The sequence below is a fragment of the Vicia villosa genome, linkage group LG1 (genome assembly GCF_029867415.1).
Source record: "Vicia villosa cultivar HV-30 ecotype Madison, WI linkage group LG1, Vvil1.0, whole genome shotgun sequence".
NCBI classification, from domain to species: Eukaryota; Viridiplantae; Streptophyta; class Magnoliopsida; order Fabales; family Fabaceae; genus Vicia; species Vicia villosa.
In genome coordinates, this window is record NC_081180.1 from 159,490,957 (window position 1) to 159,500,906 (window position 9,950).

The 9,950-nt window shown below is 36.1% G+C and overlaps 1 long non-coding RNA gene across 1 annotated transcript; it reads left to right on the forward strand.

Annotated features, from left to right (window-relative positions):
• The first annotated feature begins 3,709 nt into the window (after window positions 1–3,709).
• Window positions 3,710–7,968, forward strand: LOC131619633 (uncharacterized). Its single transcript, XR_009288958.1, has 6 exons — window positions 3,710–4,056; window positions 6,632–6,730; window positions 6,913–6,993; window positions 7,087–7,180; window positions 7,282–7,380; window positions 7,618–7,968. It is a non-coding gene; the product is annotated as an uncharacterized LOC131619633 (long non-coding RNA).
• The last annotated feature ends 1,982 nt before the right edge of the window (window positions 7,969–9,950 follow it).

Sequence of the window (9,950 nt, forward strand, 5' to 3'; positions counted from 1 at the left end):
GAGGCCAAAAGTTTGAAAGCTTTAATTGCATCTCTATGTAATTCTTCAAAAGCAAGTTTTAGTTGAGAATGAGATACCTTATCTACTAGTTCAGGTTTAAGATGACTTACAGCTTTCTTTTTCTTGTTTTGATGAGCCATGAAGCATAGGTTTGCTGATTCTTCTTCATCGCTTGACGAGCTTTCACTAGATGAATCACTTTCCCATGCTATGTAAGCTCTTTTAGATTTGTTATGACCTTTGCTTTGGTTCTTCTCCTTTTCTTTCTTAAGATATGGACAATCCGGTTTGTAGTGACCGGCTTTCCCACAATTGAAGCAAAGACCTTTGATCTTTCCTTTGTTGTCGTCATCTTGTTTGAACATGTTTGATTGCTTTCTATAGTTGACCAATCCTTTGTCGGAATGTTTTGCTCCATTTTTCTTTAGATATTTGTTGTATCTTCGCACAAACAGTCCCATTTCCTCATCATCGGAGTCTTCGTCATCACTTGTGTCACTATCCTTTGGCTCTCGTTTTGAGGTCTTGGAGCTCGAAGCTTTTAGAGCTATTGTCTTCTTCTCTACCTCTTTCTCCATGTTCTTTTCTTTCTTTGTCCTCTTCTCATGCATGTCAAGGCATTTAAGATGCTGTTCATGTTCCTCTAGTTTACCAAAGAGAGTGGTAATGTCTAAAGTGTTGAGATCATTTGCTTCCTTAATTGCTGTAACTTTGGGCTGCCATTCCCTGTTCAAACACCTTAAGATTTTGTTAGTAGCAACTGCATTGGAAACAGGTCTATCAAGAGAATTTAATCGATTTTTCAGGTGAACGAATCTTTTCTGCATGCTTTCGATGGTTTCACCATCTTCCATGTGGAAAAGTTCGAACTCTTGAGTTAACGTATTGGTCCTAGCTAGTTTGACATCATCCGTTCCCTCGTGGGCAACTTGCAATGTGTCCCACATAGCTTTAGCTGATCTACAATGGGAAACGCGATAGTATTCATCAACTCCTAGAGCTGAGATTAGAATGTTTCTCGCTTTCCAATCGTATGCATATTTCTTTTCATCTTCAGCATTCCAAGTATCTTCTGGTTTTGGAACAACTGCACCAGCTGCATTTGTCATGGTGATCTGAAATGGACCATTGACAATAGCTGTCCAGATGTTCCTATCAATTGCATTGATATGGACACACATACAATCCTTCCAATAGCCGTAGTTTTCTCCGTTGAAAACTGGAGCTCTATTATGAGCCCCTTTAGGTCCGGAAGCCATCTTTCCAATAAGTGTTTCACGTAGCACGGAATAAACCAGAGCTCTTGATGCCACTTGTTAGACGCTGGCCTAAAGATCTAGAGGGGGGGGGGGGTGAATAGATCTCACTAAGTTTTTACGGATTTTTCTACTGACTCGAGCGAAAGCGGTTCTGAATCGACTTGCGTCTATTCCGGACCGCTATTGCAAAGGTCGTATGTGTTTCAAAACCAAAAAGTAAGTGGAATTGATGGTGAAGTAATATGATGGCTAACCAATACGTTTAACAGCTGAAAACCAATTAACTCCTAGATTGACAACTTTGATTTACAATGCAGTAAGATTGGATTAAGCAAAAACACAAACACTTGGTGATACGTTCAAATTGATAGTGATTCAAGTTGTGGTGAATTGTGATGTTTGTGCAGAACTTTAATTCACAATTTTAACACTTGAATCGTTGATCAATTTTGCACTTATGACCAATTATGAACAGAAAGTAAAAGAGAAAGTAAAAGCGACAAGAACACGATATTTGTTTAGGCAGTTCGTCGATCGTCCTCGCTACGACTACGTCTGCCCCCAATTCCAAATTGAAATTGGGTAATCTTTCATTAATGTTGAAAGTAGTATATACAAAGAAGATAACAAAGCGATAAACGATAAACCAATTATGTCGATCCTTTGAATCTTCTTCCCCCTTAATCTTGAGCCAGATCAAGGTTATCCAAGAGCTTCACTTTGATTCCCTTCTGCAGTGTCTTGATTCCTTGAACTCCCCGTTCCTCAATCGTTACACTCAGCCGAATCCTCAATGAACGCCTCTTGATAAAAACCCCCAAGAACCACCCGTCGTGGAGGACAAAACCCGCAGATTTTATTCACCAACAAACCCCACAAACCTTCACCCACTAGGAATCTTCAATTCCGTTCCATGGACGTTATCGAACTCATCACTAACCCGCAACGCAAGAATGATTATGTGTAATTGTGTTGGAGATGATGAAGAACGAAGATGAGAAGCGTTTGTGTATCTTTCAGTCGTTGGTGTTACTTGAATAATAACCCTTGCACAATATATATGATTGCATAACAGTTAGAACCAAGAAAAACTGATTTTTGAACTTTCTTGATCAGTTAGGTCGACCACTTGTAGTGCTTAGGTCGACCTAACAGAGCTTGCAGAACTTTGCTCCCAGTTAGGTCGACCTGTTGAAGGAGTAGGTCGACCAGAATCCTCTTCTGATGCATTCTGGGGACATTTTCACAGATTAGGTCGACCTAGTTGATGTGTAGGTCGACCTAACAGGCTGGTATGTAGAATTCATCAATTTAGGTCGACCTAAATGATGTGTGAGTCGACCTAGCAGGGATATATGAATTTTTCTCCATTTTAGGTCGACCTGGGTTGATGGTAGGTCGACCTAACTGCTGTTTTTCTGCATTCTTCTTGTTTTGCTTGTGTTGAGGCAACCTATAAACATATAAACATAATGGGTTGACCTATGAGTGATCAATGCTTGCTTTTCTTTAAGTTTTCTGCTTCCGTCTTGTTGTTTGAATGCTTATTTGAGTTTGCCATGAATCAAAAACATCTTTGAGTGTAATCTTGTATTCACACCTACTTACTTACACGTCAGAGTATCTTGCAGATACACCCCTCTTCCTTTTCATAACCATCGTGCAGACGTCTCTGACCCACTTTCTAATTCTGATGACCCTCCGGATCAGTGGCGTCGTCTGTGGGAAACCTTGCTATCCTCGTCTTTTTCATCCCCTCACACAAAGAACAAAGTAATGTCTAAAAATATCCTCATGGCTAGTAAACACGACGATCACGGTGTTCGCTCCACCATACTCTCTCCCAACTGCAGGTCCAACATCAATTTCACAAACCCTTCCTTGGAGAATGTCATTCCTCCAATAAGAGTTGGTGAGACCGCTAACACCCTAATTTCAAGATCCTTGATCTTTATTTTTTATCTTAAAAGTAATACCATGTTGATATATTAACTTGTTTCTATGCTCTCCTTGTTATCCACTTGTACATATGCTTGTTGATTTACATCTTTGTACAATTATACTTTGGTTATGTTTTTATACTTGTGTATATATAGATTGTTGAACTAACTCCACATTCATGAGACCTTCATTTATCATCACATCACGTTCATTCATACCTGAAATGATCACTACTACAAAATTGACTTTAGACAGCACTACATAGATAGCGCTTCTAAAAAAAAGCGCTGCTATAGGTTCTTAGAAAAATAATAAATTAAAACTTGAGCATAAGCGCTGCCAAAGACTTACTTTAGACAGCTCTTCATAAAAGCGTCGCTATAGGCCGTTTGCATAGGCAGCGCTTTTTCCTAAAGTGTAGCTATATGTTAAAAAAAATAAAAAAATTATAATTTTAGTAGAAGCGCTGCTAAAGTCTCACGTTATCCATCTCTTAGGTAATTAAAAACTTCAAAATTTCTAAAATAATGAGAAAGCGCCTACGAACATGTTTCTTTGTTATTCGTTCTTCTTCTCAAACGTGAAAACCCTAAATCCCAAATCTATACTCGTTCTTCTTCCTCTCAAATTGAAAACCCTAAAATTCCAAATCGATTCTCGCTCTTCTTCTTCTCAAACTGAAAACAATAAAATCCAAAATCGACTCTCGTTCTTCTTCTACCATTCCCAGTCGTCATTCCTCGTTCTACTTCTAGGGTGTTGATATCATTCGTCGCGCCGTTCTTCTTTGTTCAAACAAAGAAATAGAAACTGAAACTGAAATCAAGCAACTTGTACTGATTTTATAGCCATTAAGGTAATCAATGTCAAATTTACTCATTCTTTGCTATTTATTTTTCTTATTCTTTGCTATGTTCCTCTGTTTATAATAAGAATAGCTTAAACATAAGCACTTATTCGATAAGCGCTTATATGTATTAGTGGACTCTTTTGAATGAGCATCAGCACATGTTACCTCTGTTGAAGGAACAAAATTATTCCCGAACCTAAAATAGTGAGTGTCGATAATTTAACTTCACACATACTTGGCTTAATAGTAGGATCAGTAGCAATAGATGAAGTTATTGAAGTCGGTGTGTCAACCCAGCAGTACAAAGTTTACCGTCTACGGTAAAACTTTTGGAAGACAACACTATAGATGAAACTGGTGGTGTCTTCTGTACAGGTTTTTCAATAGTAGAGACTGTTTTGTCAGTCGTAGCAGTAGAATAGTATATCAAACCAACCCAAACCACAACACCAAAACCCACCGAACTTGCTTTCGACGGAGACGGCGCCGGAGCATCCAAAGCGGACTTGTGAATTAGAGGTGGCGACAAGCCACTTACGGGAGACGGGGTCGCAACCACGGTAGGAGGAGGGTTACGGTGTCTAACTGCCATGACTAAAACAATAATCTTTTGCCTTTGTTTACAATGATCAATATTGCCAGTGATGAAAAAATACGGACCCGAATCACCGAGCTTGAATCTCGAATCTCCGTCGTCCATCTTTTTTTTGGATGGTCGATGTTGCAGGAATCATAGTCTTTCTTCTTCACCACAAGAACTGAATCACTTTTTTTATTGTACTTGAAATATACAATATAGCAGAAATAAAAACATTAATATAAAAACATTATGATTACAAGGTTGAGAAATAATGAATTGGACTTACTGAGAGTGTCATTGACTTGAAACCTGTTTCTCTGGGCCCAACTATTGTAGTAATCAAAAGGTTTGAGATCCCAACCATCTTTACCCCCAACATGAAACTCTAGTGCTTGAGATGAGGATGAAAGGAGCAACAATGGTGTCAACAGAAACATAAGACCGAGAAACAAAGCAGAAGAAGAAGAAACCATTTTTGTATCTAAGTTGGTGTGTGAAGAATGAGAATGTAATAATTACTGATTAGTATATATAATAAGAATTGATAGAGGTTAGAGTAGATAACTGTTGAGCATGGGAAATGTATATACAGCAAAAATAATGTGTTTGCTTGCTGGTTGTGGCATCATGATGTATTGGAACTTTGGAAGCATGTCATGAATATATTGGTATTTAGGGTAGTGGGAATTTACTTGCATCCCAAATTAAATGAATTTCTATGTAAGTGTTCTACTGTTGAATTGAATCAATCGCATTTAGTATTTAAGGTACTCTATTTTCTCAATCTGTCGTGGTGATTTTTGTTACGCATATCATACTATTGAGGAGGAGTCTGTTTATGTGTTGTTAGCCTAACATAACAATGAATTACTACCTTGAATGAATCATTATTCTCTCAGCAAATTGGGTAATTGAAGCTTCTCTCATGTTATTGTCTTTGTCCTTATTCAATAAATTTTATTAAGAAATATATAAATGTCTATGGTGTCAAAATATATCTTTATGGTGTCAAATTAAATTAATAGTATCTAATTTGATTTTCTAATGGCTATGGTGTTAGAGTATATCTTTAGTTTAAGAATTAGTGTGACAGCAAATGGAATAATGCCGCAGATGCTATCGGTAGCGTGAATATCAGCTTAGTGAAAGGTTCTAATTTTTAAATAGCTCACTTTGATGATTAGGTAGTTGGTTACTTAATGATGTTTAGGGAATTTCTACACCACAATTAGCCTCTGTGTAGCTTTTGTTGGGCATTAGCTTCTTTTACTTTAATAGATTTCAATAACAATTAGTTATATTTTAGTGATTAATTCTTAGTTCCATGCATTTTAAATTAAAATATTTTAATCTTTCCTTCCATAAAATGAATATTGGCAATCAGGAATTTTTACTAACACAAATTCATATTCATTTAACATTTTGAATATAAATGGGGTACCTTTGTTGGGCATTTGTAATCGCTACTGTTTAACTATTTTCATACTCTAATATTAATGTAATAATGTGGGGAGGAAGGATAAGTTTTGTGAGAGAAGAGAATAATAGGGAGTAGGAGATTAAACAGGGATCATAGTTGAAGTAATTTGAAACATATGCTTTATATGCGGACTCATAGAATCACTGCTTATATTAAACTTTCCATATTTTTCGTTTACCTTGTTCTCAAAGCCACAAACCCCACATATATTGATTACTTTTGGGGACTGTGTTGATGTAATTGATGATTAGAACGTAATTTAATTGATTTTGTGAAATAGTTGACAGACAATGAATAAATGAAAAGGTGTTCATTTAATTTTTATTTAGCATCTTAGTAATGTTCATAAACTGTATACTGTTTATTTAGCATCTTAGTAATGTTCATAAACTGTATTGTTTTAAAATCAATTTTAATATAAATCTAATTCTATAACTAGTTTGAAAATATAGTTAGTTTTAATATAAATTCAACTCTCCTTCTTTTACTCTTCAATTAACTTTTTTATTTTATATTTTCAGGAATATCTTTGCTAGGGGTTACTTGTGAAGAGTGAAGTTCAATTCGTTTCCAAGAATCTTACAGTGTGTGTTTCCAGAAGTTGCTGACTTTCTCTACAGGTAATTAGTTATTCTTTTTCTATAGTTACGTGACTAATTATTCGTGTGTATATTTATTCTTTTGCTACGAAGCTATGAAGAAGTTGGTTGATACATACGTAAGTGAGATTGTTCTAAATATTCGTGTGTATATTTATTTATTTATGGGAATTGTTTTAAATTATGCGTTTATGTTTTATTAGCGTTATAAGTTTTTTCGAGCACAAAGAGGAAGTCAAGTACCAAAGAGTAAAGCCAACAACATTACATGAATTCGAATGGAGGTATATTAATTAATTATCACATTTTTTATTATATAAATAGTGATGATACGTGATAAAACTTAGGCCTTATCCATATTTTCTTTCCATGTGTAGTGTCCTGGGCAGCGTAATGAAGTAGATTGCGGTTTTTACATGTTGCAGTATGAAAGAAATTCTTCTTTCGAATCAAATAGAGATTCCGTCCAAGGTATGGATTTCTAACTTAAGAGTTATTTTAATATTTAACACATATTTCTCATATAATTAAATAGTTTTAACTTAAACATACCATGTTATATTATTTTATAGTACTTTGATGACTTCAAGTGTGCTACTTACTCAAAATCCAAGTTGGATGAACTTAAGGAGGAATGATGTCAATTCATGATTGAGTTCAAAGTTGTATAGGTATATTGAAATCTTACTATAGTTGATGAGATTTTTGAGTATAGCCAAGTGCATGTTGCAATATTTGATTTATCTACATAGATTATTTAGTGATATGTAGGCCGTTTGAAATACATTCGTGGCAAATATAGAATGGTTTTATGTACACTAATGTAGAATGTTTTTCACCTTTATATTATTTTGTTTTGGTTTTCTGTTATTCTGTTTTGTGATTGTAATGGTTTGATGCAATTGCAGGATATTGAAGGGTAAAAAGGTTAGCTGGCAAGATGAAAAAGTAGATATTTAGCATCCTTTTGACTTGTGTAAAAAATAACAATGTTTTGGATTATGCAATTGTTTTCATTGAATTCGATGAAATTTTGTTGTTGTTTATTAATATATTATTAGCATATAAAAAATACAAAGTTTATTCGTATATTTATATGTGAAATTTGCAATAGTATATACAGGTGCAAAATGTGGTGAAAACCTGGGGCAAGCCTTTTTTAAATAGATGCATCTAAAAATTTCGTGGACATTAGACATCGCTTTAAAAGAGAAGCGTTGCCTAAAAGCTCTTTAAAAACTTTGTATCAGAAAAGCGCTGCCTAAAGGGGGACTTTAACAGCGCTTTTAAGAAAAAAGCGCTGGCTAAAGTGGGCCTTTAGCAGCGCTTGTGGGAACAGCGCTGCCTAAAGGTGGCCTTTAGCAGCGCTTTTAAGAGGCTTTTTCTTAAAACTTGTTTCAGAAAAGCGCTGTCTAAAGGGGACCTTTAGCAGCGCTTTTAATATAAAAGCGCTGTCTAAAGTGGGCCTTTAACAGCACTTTATAGGTAAAAGTGCTGACTAAAGGGTGTCTTTAGCAGCTTCAAGGTGAAAAAAAACGCTGCCTTTACCTACGGCAGCGGGGGAATAGACAGCGCTTTAAAGCGCTGCCTAAAGCCAAAAAAAGCGCTGTCTTTTTCCTTGTTTGGCATAGTGGATCTTGAGGTATGTCATCCTTTTACTCATCAAACTTTTACACTTGAGTTTATACATTGATATCTTGTCTATCTTAAACTCATCCTTGATTGTATCCATGATACACATTTTATATCACACACACCACTTAGGATATTCACCATGAATGATTGATTAAGATGATCCCTAAACTCCAAAGGGATGAGAATGGTATTGACTAAAATTGTCAAGGTACTCATTCTCTTTTTCCTCCCTATTTTACTTTGTGCTTAGTATATATACATAAAGCTATACACCCTATTAAAAATGGTTTTGTATTGTTAAGTATCAACATTTTTTTAAGCTCAACCACCACTCTTTTAAAATCAACCCTTGCCTTGTATTGTTAAAGCTTTCCACCTTTTAAACTTGTTAAGTATTGTTAAAGCTTAACATTTTAAAAACCCGTTGAATATTGGTAAAGATCAACACCCAAATATATTTTGCCACTTGACTCTTTATTTTTATTTTAAGGGAAACTACAAATGCTCTGACTTTCCTATTGCACTTAAGGGGTATGTAGGCACACGATGCGATGTCGTTTCAAGCACACTTTTAATAAAATTTCTTTTCTTACCTTCTCACTCTATTTAAACAAAAAACACAAAAGCAGTTTTATAAAGAGGTTCCTACGGAGTACCGTAGATGTGAGGGGTGCTAATACCTTCCCCGTGCATAACCAACCCCCGAACCTAAGATCTCTAATAAGTTTATTAGTTTTGATTTAAAAAATTCTTGGGGTAAGGGTGGGTCATAGTCCGAGGAAGGTTTCTATGTGGAGGGACTTGATTTCAATGTTGAAAAGATGGCACGCCGTTTGGAAAGGAGTGAATCTTAATATGGCGGGTCGGGTGTGTTTGATCAATTCGGTGTTAAATTCCGTCCCAATTTATTCTCTATCTTTTTATTAAGAGCCTTCTAAGATTCTTAATGAGACTCGGTCTATTCAAAGTAAGTTTCTTTGGAACGGGAGCGGTCTCAAAAGGGCGATTCATTGGGTGTCTTGGAATATCGTTTGTAAATGTACTGAAGAAGGTGGTTTATGAGTGAAGAACGTGGAGGTGATGAATGCCGCTTTACTTAGCAAATGGAGGTGGAGAATTTTAACGGATAATAATGCAGTTTGGCTAGATAGTCTTTCTTCTAGATATGGAGATTTGAAAAGGAAGGTTCTCATTGGCGAATCATCTGTTGTGGGGAGAAATGATTCTATATGGTGGGGAGACATTCTAATTTATGATAATTATGAGTTTTTGCAGGAACAACATTTTGCGAGCGCCATTTCTTGCAAAGTTGGTAACGACTTTGATGTTCCTTTATGGTACAGCCGTTGGGCCGGTGACCAGAATCTCATGCAAGCCTTTCCGGAGTTGTTTGTCTTAGCGCGCGATGATGATGTGTCTGTTGCTGAAGTAGGCGCTGTTATGGGGATGTTTTGGGAGTGGAATGCTGGTGCTATTTTCCAGGACAGCAGAGTTGTTCCTGGTTTTCTTAGGCAAGAAATGCTTGCTGTCATCAATCACGTTAAACCACAGGAGAATGCGTTGGATGTTTTTGCTTGGTACAGCAATGCCGACAAAATTTTGGTGC